At 42.7% G+C, this 14,787-nt stretch overlaps 3 protein-coding genes across 7 annotated transcripts in view; 2 read left to right on the forward strand and 1 right to left on the reverse strand.

Moving 5' to 3' along the window:
* LOC146455677 (adenosine receptor A3-like) overlaps positions 1-14,787 on the forward strand; it is a 255,846-nt gene that overhangs the window by 24,015 nt on the left and 217,044 nt on the right. The window lies entirely within an intron of this gene.
* Positions 249-14,787, reverse strand: part of LOC146455678 (CAAX prenyl protease 1 homolog) — a 276,576-nt gene continuing 262,037 nt past the window's right edge. The window contains exon 10 of the transcript XR_014858985.1: positions 249-291. The gene's annotated coding sequence lies outside the window, so the exon portion shown is untranslated. The remainder of the gene's footprint in view (positions 292-14,787) is intronic.
* LOC146455679 (galanin receptor type 1-like) overlaps positions 4,262-14,787 on the forward strand; it is a 100,612-nt gene continuing 90,086 nt past the window's right edge. For 3 of the 4 annotated variants that reach the window (XR_014858986.1, XR_014858988.1, XR_014858987.1), the window contains exon 1: positions 5,349-5,565. The gene's annotated coding sequence lies outside the window, so the exon portion shown is untranslated. Of the gene's footprint in view, positions 4,340-5,348; positions 5,566-14,787 lie in introns of those variants that run through there. The other variant, XM_085094028.1, reaches the window with a different exon arrangement.

Consider the following 14,787-nt stretch of genomic DNA (forward strand, 5'->3'; position numbering starts at 1 on the left):
ATAGCATTTTTTTTTTAAATCAATGACAGGCAAACTCGATTACATGTTCCAATACTATCCCACTGAGCTTTAGGAGACTGGTGGGAGCTTGGCCACAAAACTAAATTCATGTGGCAAGCATCCTGCGGGAGAACTTCGTCTCTATTTTTCCGGCTATGCCTATGTCGCTGACAGAAAATAAAAAGAACCTCTATGACTGTGAATTTTGTTAGGGGAGTACTACATTGGAGGCATTCCCGACACATCACCATAGTTTAATGGCCCCGGGATAGGAACGTTATCAGGGACTACCTTACAAAATAACATAAGCACTAATCTTAATGTTGAATTTACATGCACTTCCATGAAATGCTTTTGTAAATGAGCAACGTCAATTCAAAATGTTGCTGAAAACAAAGACATTTCGGTAGCACGCGTTTCCAAAATGTCATTGCAGTTTTAAGATAACTAGATAACTACCAAACCAAGTCAGACTAGACGGCCACGTGGTTCTGATGGTCAAGAGATTGCGCAACCCGTCTAACGTGGCCAAGAATTATGTTTTTGAAACCGTGTGGGTTCCGTATCTACCTGCTTGAGCACGATACATCTTTCCACATACTTTTCTAATCGTAATTTGTCTATAAAGTTTGTTTTTCAAGGATTTTGACAAGGCAACAAGCATTGTTTTCACTTGGGTTAGAAAGCTTGGCGACCAGGCTTGTAATGTGTTGAAGAGGTACTGAACCACTTGGAATCTTCCGCACTAGAATCATAGAACGGTCCCACTTTCAGATACATGCAACTAATAAAGCGACACGATTTCTTGAGTAATTTAAACAAAGGAAGAAGCTTATCTTCAATGATAAGCAGCTATAAATATCTTACTGTTGATGTGGATGGCGCTTTGACGTTGATAACCATTCATATATGCAAGAAGTTCTATCCCAAGCTTCGCTTGTTGAACATCATCATCATCATCATCATCACTATTATTATTATTATTATTATTATTATTATTATTATTATTATTATTATTATTATTATTATTACTACTACTACTAGTAATAATCAAAGATTAGGGAGTGCGTTCAATGATCTCGATACCAAGTTCTCTCTCCTTTGCCAAAGTGGTGATGATGTTATCCGCCCCTGCAAAATCTGTGGGGATCTCAGATACGCGTTCCAAGATCCATTCGTTCAATGCTGTCCCATTCAATCTCGACTCCAAGTAAGAAATGGTAAACGCGCAGCGTGCAGCTATCGAGTTATGGATGCACGCGGGGGGGTTGCTAAGCACGAAAGAAGCGTGAAAAGTTGCTCGAGGCGTAGCCTCTCTAGATTCTTGAGTACCTAGCAAACCTCTCAAGTGCATCCATAACTCGATGGTTGCACAGCTGTGGCGTTTACCATTTCTTTCATCACATATATTAATCTGGAGGTTTTCTTAATTACGACACTGGTGTCATTCTTATATGCTAGCAAAATCTGACACAACGTATGATTTATTTTGCAATCACCTCTCCGTTTCTCATCCAAAAATCTCAGAGCCAAACCTTTTCATAAGAGTATAGGCGACAGAAATTTAGCGATAAATACGCCTTCAAAGAAATCTACAAGGTTTTTAACTGTTCTCACTGTTAATGACTCAAACTTCTGCAAGGCTGATCGGATTGCGTAGAAATCTTAACACGATAGCGGCATGATAGAGACCAACCGAGAATCAACAGAATGCAGCAACCGTGGACAGCTGTTTCGAGCTGGTTGGCTCTCGTTAGCACGGTGTAGCACAGCAAAAAGTAGAACAACCAACGCGAGTCGAGTGGTCTACCAAATGCACGTGGTAGTGATTTCGGATTGGCCCAAATTCAGACATCCGTCCACGTCATAGCACGTGACTACGAACAATGAACAAAAGAACTGAAATATCACGTTGCTGTCGCAGGCCATGTAATTGTGAAGGAAAGTTTTGCTTTTCTTATTTAACTCATTGCGACAGCGACATGACATTTATCCCATGGACGTAAGAGGTGCGCATTTTTTACCCGAAATAATCAAAACAGCTAAAACCTCGCAGTCAATAGGACAACAATAAATCAGTCTGCAAGTAGAGTTATCAATTAATCTTTATTCTATTAAAAATTCCACCAAAATAGTCAACACACTGAAGAATCATTGATAAAAGTATTTGAGTCTCTTCACTTGCCTTGTGAAGATTGTTTTCAATAATTTTGACAGATCCTCCAGGAATAAGATCTCAAATGAGCCAACGATTTCAACCTTTTTTGTGTCACAGTTGAAGACAAATTTTCTAGGGTAATCTAACATAGAAGTTAATCTACGGGATACAGGGTACGTGTTAAAAATCTCTAATCAGTAAATCTTGATGGAATCAAACAAGCAAGGACGCCGAGAAACCAAGCTCACGTCAGCGTGCGACCGGCGGGCTAATGGATGATGCGTATCAGCCAATCAGAGCGCGCACTTTACTGACGCTAATTAAGGAGCAATTTGATCGAACCACTTCCTTTATATCATGTTTCCAATTTATCACATCACATTTTTAAATTGTCTGATTCTATTTTCTTTTCTTATAGTGATATATCTCATATTTTTTAGTTGTTTTGCAAGACTTTATAGCCCCGTTTCACTTTCCTTAAATATGGTTTATTACAAATGTTTTGGGTAGAGCTGATTGATACAATTGTGAAGTGTCGTGTCAATGTATTGTTCGAATTAAAAAAAAGCGTCGAAACAATTGAAAGCAATTCTTTGTTGTAGGTAACATCGTGCAAGCACTTTGGTCTATTATACAGCACAATACAATAATTTTATTCGTACACGAGTAAGGTTAAAGCAAAGCCACGTGTAGCGTCGTGATAAAAAACAGACCGAGATAAAAATGTTGGTTAAAAAATATTGACTCTTAAACCTTGAAAAGACATACGGCATCTTGGGAAAACGTTTCGGACAATTAATATCCTAAAATAAGAAAAGAAAGTAGTCGTTCGCCGGGTATGTGACGTACGTACTGTAATGACACAGGAACGTATTTTTCCAACAGCAATGCATTATCATATTCACATGGTTGAAAAATGATAAATTATGGCAGATACCTAAGTCCCCCCCGGTAGGGTACATCCATAAAATGAGGGTCCCCCAATGATAAGAGGTACTTACAAGCGTTGTCCAATGCAAGATTAGCTAGCGAGCGACCACCACCTGCCCGATCAATCCGAACGTACTGCGAGATGTAGCAAGAAACAATTAGGGCTCCTAGTGCGTAATTCGGTGAAGGGGTTCTGATTACTCAGGCTGTGGCAATCTCACAATTTATGGTATAATGCACTCCCAGTAACTCAACAAGTGCAGGTAGTGCTTCCTGTACTTCCCGTAATTATGAAAAAAAAAATTACTTAAGATGGCGACGACGGTAATGGACTAACAATTGAGAACAAGTGAGAGACAATGACGACGTTCTCTAAAGATAGCAATATTCAGTTTTATCACTTTTTGTCCTTATTTCAGATCCCATAACTTGGACAATATTGCTGAAATAACAGGAGGCGTATTGGCTTTTATGTTTGGAAATGTCAGCAAGGATGCAGTCAAATATACGCATTATTTAAAAGCCCTTCTTTACTTTTTTCGTTCTTGTTTTGGTAACAAAAAAAATGTGTGTACAGATTAGAAACTTTTTAAAATAGCATATAATTAATACTCTGCCGACAACATGTACGTGATCTGTCATAAAAATTATATATATGCACTACTTTGAAAGAGAGCTATTTAATTTTAAAATTAGTTCTTTCAACAATATACTTTTTTTCTACTGGAAAATAATTCGATTTTGTAAAATTCAATTCGGACGACAGGGAAAAAGCGTCTTTTGAAGTTAGCCATAACAGCAGGATATGCACCATAACTGTGATTAACTGAAAGGTAACTTTTCCTATTTTGTTGCAGACTACCAGGGCTAATGGAAGTCTTATTAATAATTAATTTTGAAAAATTATTTTTCCATCATTAAAGACTTTTTTTCTTGTGAAATAATGGAAGATGCTTATAGTTTTTAGTACCTCCAACAAGTCAAAGAAAATGCCAATCAGACGATGGACACTTCGTCAGAGTCGACATTACGTGTACATTTCATTTTCGGAAAGTAAAACGTTCTTGAAAGTTTTAAATACCTATTGTTTGATCACACTAGCTGACCTATTGGGACCTTGTGCCATGCTTCCTTTAAAATTTGTTTAGCTAGGCAACATTTCTTGCTATCACGTCAGTCCAACAGTGTTGTGTACTGGGATCCATTTGTGTTTGAAGCAGGCTTTCGTCTGCCGGATTCAGGAAAGGCCAGGTACCTCATTTTCAACGATTTATCTGATCACTAAACATGCTTGTAATTTGTTAATACTGGACGAGATAGGAAAAAGCATTTTCAGTCTCTAATAACATTTCCAGTTCAAAATGGTGAGCAATAAACATAACAACAACGCGTTGATCGATTTTTGAAATATGAGAACAAAATTAGAATTCAAAATTACATTAAAATTAAAATTCGTCTGCAACAAAATTAGGGTATAGTACACAAACTGAAAGGAACGCCTTAAATTTAGCTGTTAACTGTTTTTATCTTGAATAGACCCATTTCAATATATTATTATTCCATTTTGGCTACGAGGCTTATGGCATAAAAAAAAAGAAATTACATTGAGGCTCTTCTCCAATGTTCAACAGGCCGCTTCTCGTGAATAGGCCGCAATTTTAATTTGGCCGGGTGAAAGTGGCGCAGAAAACCAATGGCAAATATTTTTTTTTCTATAAAATTTATTTCGGAGATATTTTTTCTGAAAGGGCGCTTATTAAAATTTATCACTGAAAGCATTTTTAATAAATGATAACAACCATTTTTCGATAAAAATAACAAGAACAAGTGATGACGATGATATCAACAAACTGATAAGCTGGACTGAAAACGAACTCTAGCCTGTAGGCAATCATACCATTACCGCAAGCATTTTGGGGGGCTTCACAAGAATCTTAATTCAATAGTTTTCGAATAAGTTCTCAACGAAAAAAATATAGCAGTTCAGCAGTTCAGGCGCCATTTCGCTTGAGCTTAAAATGGTTCCCGGGGAGAAAGGAAAATCAGTTGTCCCTTTGACTGATTGATATTAATACCGTTTTGACAAGTTTACATCTCGTGCCTCAGGCTACTCCAAATTTAAAATAAAAGAAATTTGTTTAAAAACATAAACAACACTTTTTTCCTCGTAAAACATGAACAGGAAGTTGCTTCTGCAGATTTTAACGCCCACAACTGCGTCTATGATGAGCCGGATACGTTATCAAAAATACATCGCGCCAAAAATGGGCTGCAATTAAGAAACCACATGTACAACTGACATTTACACATCAATGTATAATTAAAGTGGCCGACTATATATTAGCAACGCGTCATTAATTGCCTTTAGAACCTTCAGTTTAATCTAACAACATTATTGCTTTCAAGTTTTCCCGGCCGACCTGAATGATCCACTGATTCCCTTGACGCCAGCTTTCGTAAGGATTCTGCAAGCTAGTGTAAGTACATAACTATAGTAGATGACATTGTACTATTAACTTTGCAGACTTTGATAAGGCATAAAGGCCCGTTTAAACGGTTTCAGCTTGTTGAACCAAATGTCGGTTTGAACAGGTCGTTCAACATTGTTGAAAGCTTAAAAAAGTGTTGAAAGCTTGTTGAAAGTGTATTGAATCAAATCAGTAAACTGGTTTAAACTTTCATTCAACATCGCAACAACATTTCCATTCCTTTGTTCTTAAAAATGTTCAATGGTGCTGAAACTGTTTGAACACTCCGTTCATCCAACATTTGCCCAACATCAGTTCAACTTTTGTTGAACGAATGTTGGGCAAATACCGAAACCGTTTAAACGGGCCAGTGGACTGGACGGTTAAAATGCTCAAAACTTTGGGAGCGCTTCTAAGTTTCCACGTTAAGGGCATCATTTCGAATGAAATCACTGACTTTTGTGTTCAAAGTGAATGTTTTATATGCATGTATGATCATAACAGGTTTTCAAAATTATCAATCCCCCGGTAAATTTTACATACAACAGTTCAAGGACTGTTGACATTTTCTAAAGAAATATTACACCATTTTAAAAAACTAGCAATTTCTTTCTAGTGTTGTCAGCAGTGTTCAAACTTTACACTTGTTGTTAGGGTCGATTCTTGATCCCATAGATTTTGTAAACTTAAGCTTCAACACGAGAGATAAGCACTTAATTATTTTTTTTAAATAAAACAATGATAAGCGGTACTCGGGTACCACTTCACGATATTCAACGACTGCGAGCGCGATGTGTACCCATCACTGGCTTTAAAACTTCCGTGACCTTCATAAGCAAACGTTAGTGATATCTAGCATTCGCCGACGAATGAGGGTAGAGGATTGGGCCAACAATAGCTCAATAAAAGACATAGCAATTTGCCAAACTTTCGATCGTCGGCTGTTTTAATACATCCGGTTACTTGAGATCAGTTCGATGTGCTAGCTGTAATGTTTTGGATTATGTAAATCTTATTTATTTATTTATTTATTTATTTATTTATTTATTTATTTATTTATTTATTTATATATTTATTTATTTATTTATTTATTTATTTATTTATTTATTTGGATCCAATTCGATGCTTGGTTGGGGGTGTCAGACAACGGATCGGTGAGAAAGAGGCGCCGTCAATTTGGCATCCGGATGCCTTATTGAAATTTTCTATTAATTGTGTTTTTTTCTTTACAATAGTTGTTGATAATCCTGTTGATAACCAATTCAGAGTTTGTGAAAGATATTCGTTGATTATAGATAAAGGCATAACGTTATATTATTATTTGTATAAGATTACGCTCATGATCAGGCACGAAACGACAATCAAATGCAATATGTATTTGAAATATTACCTGCATACTTCGGATGAAAGATTAAATAGGGAAAGGACATCGCAACTTCAGGCTTTTAAACCTTCTTTTCACTAATGTTTAACATGTGCACGAAACTGTGTTGGTCTTTATCTATAATTCTATCTTTCATTCTGTTTATTCGCAGATTTCATACATATATTTTCATTGCCATCAATTCATCAGCTACCAGTTTGCCTGATAGCTAAGTTGGTAGAGCAGTGCACGTAATCAAGGGTTCGCATCTCGTTCAACAAACCATCAGAATTTTTTCAGCTATTCTTTCCGGAACTGCGATCATCTTTTATCTAGTATTTAATGGATCATGCTTACGTTGCTGCTCGTTCATTCATTCAAGCGCCTTCATATTGGATAACCTTCAGGAAACCGTTAAATATTGGATTATTGTAACTGTCTTTTCCCTAAAAATGGCTATTTTATAAGAATAACAGGCATTGAAAAACATTTACTGGTTATAAATAGATCTATGATTCGGATAACTGAACAAAAACAATGTTCGTCTTCAAATCCTACGTCTTGATGTCACGGATGGAGGATAATTTCATTTCGCTTCGCCAAGGTCACTGTCGCTCGTCATGATTAAATGATAAGCTCATTTTATTAAAACATGTTAAAAATATGTTGCAGTAGAGACAGGTGTAATGCTTTGAATGGAGTTCTCAGCTGCGCCGTAGAGGATACCCCATGCGGCGTTAAATAAACAATGTGTCCCCTTCTGGTGTAAGGGAATCAGTATTAGATGCAACTCAGGCAAAAGGCCAGAATCTGCTAACATTCCGCTATCGTGGCGTTTGGAGTTTGGGGCAACCACTGATTGAAATTTTAAAGCATAGATACGTTTATGGCTGTTCATATATAAAGTCCTTTGTTATATAGCTGAAGTTTTTCCCTCCAAAGCGCACGCATTCATCGGCTATTATCAATTCATAGTCACATGTCATCCAACAATAGACCTGTTTGCCGTCAAAGGCCCTTAAAAAAGTAAAAACGTTGTATAAAAAAAGACTTTTCGGTCATTGATCTTCATCAGTTGCAGTGCAAGTGATCAATAAATTACAATTTCCTCAAATAAGTTCACAGTATAAAAGATGACATAACATTACAAAGATGATTACATAACAGGGCGTGATAACACATGGTAGCAAAACATTAACAAGTGATGAACAATCGGTAATTACTAAGCGGAAAACTATGACAACGTGGTACAAAAATACGAAAAAAAAAGTTAAAGTTAAAAAAATTTTATAAAAAAAGACTTTTCGGTCATTGATCTTCATCAGTTGCAGTGCAAGTGATCAATAAATTACAATTTCCTTAAATAAGTTCACAGTATAAAAGATGACATAACATTACAAAGATGATAACATAACAGGGCGTGATAACACATGGTAGCAAGACATTAACAAGTGATGAACAATCGGTAATTACTAAGCGGAAAACTATAACAACGTGGTACAAAAATACGAAAAAAAATTAATCAGCAAATACAATACAAATAAGACAAGAAAGAAAGAAAAAGTTTCGTAATTCGTTGAGTCAATTGGAAATGTCAAGAAACCAGCGTAAAAAATAGCAAGAAGGCGAAAGTTATAACAAAATCCCCGAACAAAGCCCTTGAAACCATGCTGCGGCAAAGCACAACAGGCGCCCTGAACAGGGCCCTTAAACAACAACATTGTAATAAAATCCCAGATGAGATCCCTGAGATTACCTAGCGCTAGGTAATCTCATGGTATTGATAATAATAATAATAATAATAATAATAATAATAATAATAATAATAATGATAATGATAATGATAATAATAATAATAATAATAATAATAATAATAATAATAATAATAGTTTATTGATACCCCTCTCGCAGCCTAGAAGCCTGAATTACAAGGATGGTCAGTGACAATAGTAAAAGAGACTAAGGTATAAAGACAGTCAAATAAATAATTATATAAATATGATTAGAAGCAGTAAATAACAGGTTATGAGTGGTAGGGATAGTCATAGTGGTGCTGGTGGTAATGAGTGAAAGTGGTGCACCGGTGGTGGTGGTGCTAGTCATGAGTGGTAGTAGCGGTGGTGGTCATGAGTGGTAGAGGGGGTGGAGCTGGTAATAAATGTAGTGCTGGTGGAAGTGGGGGTGGTAAGTAGTTGCACAAGTGGAATTAGTAGTGGTAGTGGTAGTGGTGGTGGTAATGAGTAATACCAGTGGTTGTGAAGTTGTTGTTGGTGGTAATAAGTGGTAGTGGTGTACTTCTGACGCTGTTGGTGCTGGTAATGAGTGGTAGTGGTGTACTGCTGACGCCGTTGGTGGCGGTAATAAGTGGTAGTGGTGTACTGCTGACGCTGTTGGTGGTGGTAATGAGTGGTAGTGGTGTACTGCTGACGCCGTTGGTGGCGGTAATGAGTGGAAGTGGTGTACTGCGGACGCTGTTGGTGGTGGTAATGAGTGGTAGTGGTGTACTGCTGACGCTGTTGGTGGTGGTAATGAGTTGTAGTGGTGTACTGCTGACGCTATTGGTGGTGGTAATGAGTGGTAGTGGTGTACTGCTGACGCTGTTGGTGCTGGTAATGACTGGTAGTGGTGTACTGCTGACGCCGTTGGTGGCGGTAATAAGTGGTAGTGGTGTACTGCTGACGCTGTTGGTGGTGGTAATGAGTGGTAGTGGTGTACTGCTGACGCCGTTGGTGGCGGTAATGAGGGGAAGTGGTGTACTGCGGACGCTGTTGGTGGTGGTAATGAGTGGTAGTGGTGTACTGCTGACGCTGTTGGTGGTGGTAATGAGTTGTAGTGGTGTACTGCTGACGCTGTTGGTGGTAGTAATGAGTGGTAGTGGTGTACTGCTGACGCTGTTGGTGCTGGTAATAAGTGGTAGTGGTGTACTGCTGACGCCGTTGGTGGTGGTAATAAGTGGTAGTGGTGTACGCCTGACGCTGTTGGTGGTGGTAATGAGTGGTAGTGGTGTACTACTGACGCTGTTGGTGGTGGCAATAAGTGGTAGTGGTGTACTGCTGACGCTGTTGGTGGTGGTAATGAGCGGTAGTGGTGTACTGCTGACGCTGTTGGTGGCAGTAATGAGTGGTAGTGGTGTACTGCTGACGCTGTTGGTGGTGGTAATAAGTGGTAGTGGTGTACGCCTGACGCTGTTGGTGGTGGTAATGAGTGGTAGTGGTGTACTGCTGACGCTGTTGGTGGCGGTAATGAGTGGTAGTGGTGTACTGCGGACGCTGTTGGTGGTGGTAATGAGTGGTAGTGGTGTACTGCTGACGCTGTTGGTGGTGGTAATGAGTGGTAGTGGTGTACTGCTGACGCTGTTGGTGGTGGTAATGAGTGGTAGTGGTGTACTGCTGACGCTGTTGGTGGCGGTAATGAGTGGTAGTGGTGTACTGCTGACGCTATTGGTGGTGGTAATGAGTGGTAGTGGTGTACTGCTGACGCCGTTGGTGGCGGTAATGAGTGGTAGTGGTGTACTGCGGACGCTGTTGGTGGTGGTAATGAGTTGTAGTGGTGTACTGCTGACGCTGTTGGTGGTAGTAATGAGTGGTAGTGGTGTACTGCTGACGCTGTTGGTGGTGGTAATGAGTGGTAGTCGTGTACTGCGGACGCTGTTGGGGGTGGTAATGAGTGGTAGTGGTGTACTGCTGACGCTGTTGGTGGTGGTAATGAGTGGTAGTGGTGTACTGCTGACGCTGTTGGCGGCGGTAATGAGTGGTAGTGGTGTACTGCTGACGCCCTTGGTGGTGGTAATGAGTGGTAGTGGTGTACTGCTGACGCCCTTGGTGGCGGTAATGAGTGGTAGTGGTGTACTGCGGACGCTGTTGGTGGTGGTAATGAGTTGTAGTGGTGTACTGCTGACGCTGTTGGTGGTGGTAATGAGTGGTAGTGGTGTACTGCTGACGCTGTTGGTGGTGGTAATGAGTGGTAGTGGTGTACTGCTGAGGCTGTTGGTGGTGGTAATAAGTGGTAGTGGTGTACTGCGGACGCTGTTGGTGGTGGTAATGAGTTGTAGTGGTGTACTGCTGACGCTGTTGGTGGTGGTAATGAGTGGTAGTGGTGTACTGCTGACGCTGTTGGTGGTGGTAATGGGTGGTAGTGGTGTACTGCTGACGCTGTTGGTGGTGGTAATGAGTGGTAGTGGTGTACTGCTGACGCTGTTGGTGGCGGTAATGAGTGGTAGTGGTGTACTGCTGACGCTGTTGGTGGTGGTAATGAGTGGTAGTGGTGTACTGCTGACGCCGTTGGTGGCGGTAATGAGTGGTAGTGGTGTACTGCAGACGCTGTTGGTGGTGATAATGAGTTGTAGTGGTGTACTGCTGACGCTGTTGGTGGTGGTAATGAGTGGTAGTGGTGTACTGCTGACGCTGTTGGTGGTGGTAATGAGTGGTAGTCGTGTACTGCGGACGCTGTTGGTGGTGGTAATGAGTGGTAGTGGTGTACTGCTGACGCTGTTGGTGGTGGTAATGAGTGGTAGTGGTGTACTGCTGACGCTGTTGGTGGCGGTAATGAGTGGTAGTGGTGTACTGCTGACGCTGTTGGTGGTGGTAATGAGTGGTAGTGGTGTACTGCTGACGCCGTTGGTGGCGGTAATGAGTGGTAGTGGTGTACTGCGGACGCTGTTGGTGGTGGTAATGAGTTGTAGTGGTGTACTGCTGACGCTGTTGGTGGTGGTAATAAGTGGTAGTGGTGTACTGCGGACGCTGTTGGTGGTGGTAATGAGTTGTAGTGGTGTACTGCTGACGCTGTTGGTGGTGGTAATGAGTGGTAGTGGTGTACTGCTGACACCGTTGGTGGCGGTAATGAGTGGAAGTGGTGTACTGCGGACGCTGTTGGTGGTGGTAATGAGTTGTAGTGGTGTACTGCTGACGCTATTGGTGGTGGTAATGAGTGGTAGTGGTGTACTGCTGACGCTGTTGGTGCTGGTAATGAGTGGTAGTGGTGTACTGCTGACGCCGTTGGTGGCGGTAATAAGTGGTAGTGGTGTACTGCTGACGCTGTTGGTGGTGGTAATGAGTGGTAGTGGTGTACTGCTGACGCCGTTGGTGGCGGTAATGAGTGGAAGTGGTGTACTGCGGACGCTGTTGGTGGTGGTAATGAGTGGTAGTGGTGTACTGCTGACGCTGATGGTGGTGGTAATGAGTTGTAGTGGTGTACTGCTGACGCTGTTGGTTGTGGTAATGAGTGGTAGTGGTGTACTGCTGACGCTGTTGGTGCTGGTAATGAGTGGTAGTGGTGTACTGCTGACGCCGTTGGTGGTGGTAATAAGTGGTAGTGGTGTACGCCTGATGATGTTGGTGGTGGTAATGAGTGGTAGTGGTGTACTACTGACGCTGTTGGTGGTGGCAATAAGTGGTAGTGGTGTACTGCTGACGCTGTTGGTGGTGGTAATGAGCGGTAGTGGTGTACTGCTGAGGCTGTTGGTGGTGGTAATAAGTGGTAGTGGTGTACTGCGGACGCTGTTGGTGGTGGTAATGAGTTGTAGTGGTGTACTGCTGACGCTGTTGGTGGTGGTAATGAGTGGTAGTGGTGTACTGCTGACGCTGTTGGTGGTGGTAATGGGTGGTAGTGGTGTACTGCTGACGCTGTTGGTGGTGGTAATGAGTGGTAGTGGTGTACTGCTGACGCTGTTGGTGGCGGTAATGAGTGGTAGTGGTGTACTGCTGACGCTGTTGGTGGTGGTAATGAGTGGTAGTGGTGTACTGCTGACGCCGTTGGTGGCGGTAATGAGTGGTAGTGGTGTACTGCAGACGCTGTTGGTGGTGATAATGAGTTGTAGTGGTGTACTGCTGACGCTGTTGGTGGTGGTAATGAGTGGTAGTGGTGTACTGCTGACGCTGTTGGTGGTGGTAATGAGTGGTAGTCGTGTACTGCGGACGCTGTTGGTGGTGGTAATGAGTGGTAGTGGTGTACTGCTGACGCTGTTGGTGGTGGTAATGAGTGGTAGTGGTGTACTGCTGACGCTGTTGGTGGCGGTAATGAGTGGTAGTGGTGTACTGCTGACGCTGTTCGTGGTGGTAATGAGTGGTAGTGGTGTACTGCTGACGCCGTTGGTGGCGGTAATGAGTGGTAGTGGTGTACTGCGGACGCTGTTGGTGGTGGTAATGAGTTGTAGTGGTGTACTGCTGACGCTGTTGGTGGTGGTAATAAGTGGTAGTGGTGTACTGCGGACGCTGTTGGTGGTGGTAATGAGTTGTAGTGGTGTACTGCTGACGCTGTTGGTGGTGGTAATGAGTGGTAGTGGTGTACTGCTGACACCGTTGGTGGCGGTAATGAGTGGAAGTGGTGTACTGCGGACGCTGTTGGTGGTGGTAATGAGTTGTAGTGGTGTACTGCTGACGCTATTGGTGGTGGTAATGAGTGGTAGTGGTGTACTGCTGACGCTGTTGGTGCTGGTAATGAGTGGTAGTGGTGTACTGCTGACGCCGTTGGTGGCGGTAATAAGTGGTAGTGGTGTACTGCTGACGCTGTTGGTGGTGGTAATGAGTGGTAGTGGTGTACTGCTGACGCCGTTGGTGGCGGTAATGAGTGGAAGTGGTGTACTGCGGACGCTGTTGGTGGTGGTAATGAGTGGTAGTGGTGTACTGCTGACGCTGATGGTGGTGGTAATGAGTTGTAGTGGTGTACTGCTGACGCTGTTGGTTGTGGTAATGAGTGGTAGTGGTGTACTGCTGACGCTGTTGGTGCTGGTAATGAGTGGTAGTGGTGTACTGCTGACGCCGTTGGTGGTGGTAATAAGTGGTAGTGGTGTACGCCTGATGATGTTGGTGGTGGTAATGAGTGGTAGTGGTGTACTACTGACGCTGTTGGTGGTGGCAATAAGTGGTAGTGGTGTACTGCTGACGCTGTTGGTGGTGGTAATGAGCGGTAGTGGTGTACTGCTGACGCTGTTGGTGGCGGTAATGAGTGGTAGTGGTGTACTGCTGACGCTGTTGGTGGTGGTAATAAGTGGTAGTGGTGTACGCCTGACGTTGTTGGTGGTGGTAATGAGTGGTAGTGGTGTACTGCTGACGCTGTTGGTGGCGGTAATGAGTGGTAGCGGTGTACTGCTGACGCTGTTGGTGGTGGTAATGAGTGGTAGTGGTGTACTGCTGACGCTGTTGGTGGTGGTAATGAGTGGTAGTGGTGTACTGCTGACGCTGTTGGTGGCGGTAATGAGTGGTAGTGGTGTACTGCTGACGCTGTTGGTAGTGGTAATGAGTGGTAGTGGTGTACTGCTGACGCCGTTGGTGGCGGTAATGAGTGGTAGTGGTGTACTGCGGACGCTGTTGGTGGTGGTAATGAGTTGTAGTGGTGTACTGCTGACGCTGTTGGTGGTAGTAATGAGTGGTAGTGGTGTACTGCTGACGCTGTTGGTGGTGGTAATGAGTGGTAGTCGTGTACTGCGGACGCTGTTGGTGGTGGTAATGAGTGGTAGTGGTGTACTGCTGACGCTGTTGGTGGTGGTAATGAGTGGTAGTGGTGTACTGCTGACGCTGTTGGTGGCGGTAATGAGTGGTAGTGGTGTACTGCTGACGCCCTTGGTGGTGGTAATGAGTGGTAGTGGTGTACTGCTGACGCCGTTGGTGGCAGTAATAAGTGGTAGTGGTGTACTGCGGACGCTGTTGGTGGTGGTAATGAGTTGTAATGGTGTACTGCTGACGCTGTTGGTGGTGGTAATGAGTGGTAGTGGTGTACTGCTGACGCTGTTGGTGGTGGTAATGAGTGGTAGTGGTGTACTGCTGACGCTGTTGGTGGTGGTAATAAGTGGTAGTGGTGTACTGCGGACGCTGTTGGTGGTGGTAATGAGTTGTAGTGGTGTACTGCTGACGCTGTTGGTGGTGGTAATGAGT

The sequence above is a fragment of the Pavona decussata genome, unplaced genomic scaffold, assembly GCF_977016875.1.
Source record: "Pavona decussata unplaced genomic scaffold, jaPavDecu1.1 SCAFFOLD_272, whole genome shotgun sequence".
Classification (NCBI taxonomy): domain Eukaryota; kingdom Metazoa; phylum Cnidaria; class Anthozoa; order Scleractinia; family Agariciidae; genus Pavona; species Pavona decussata.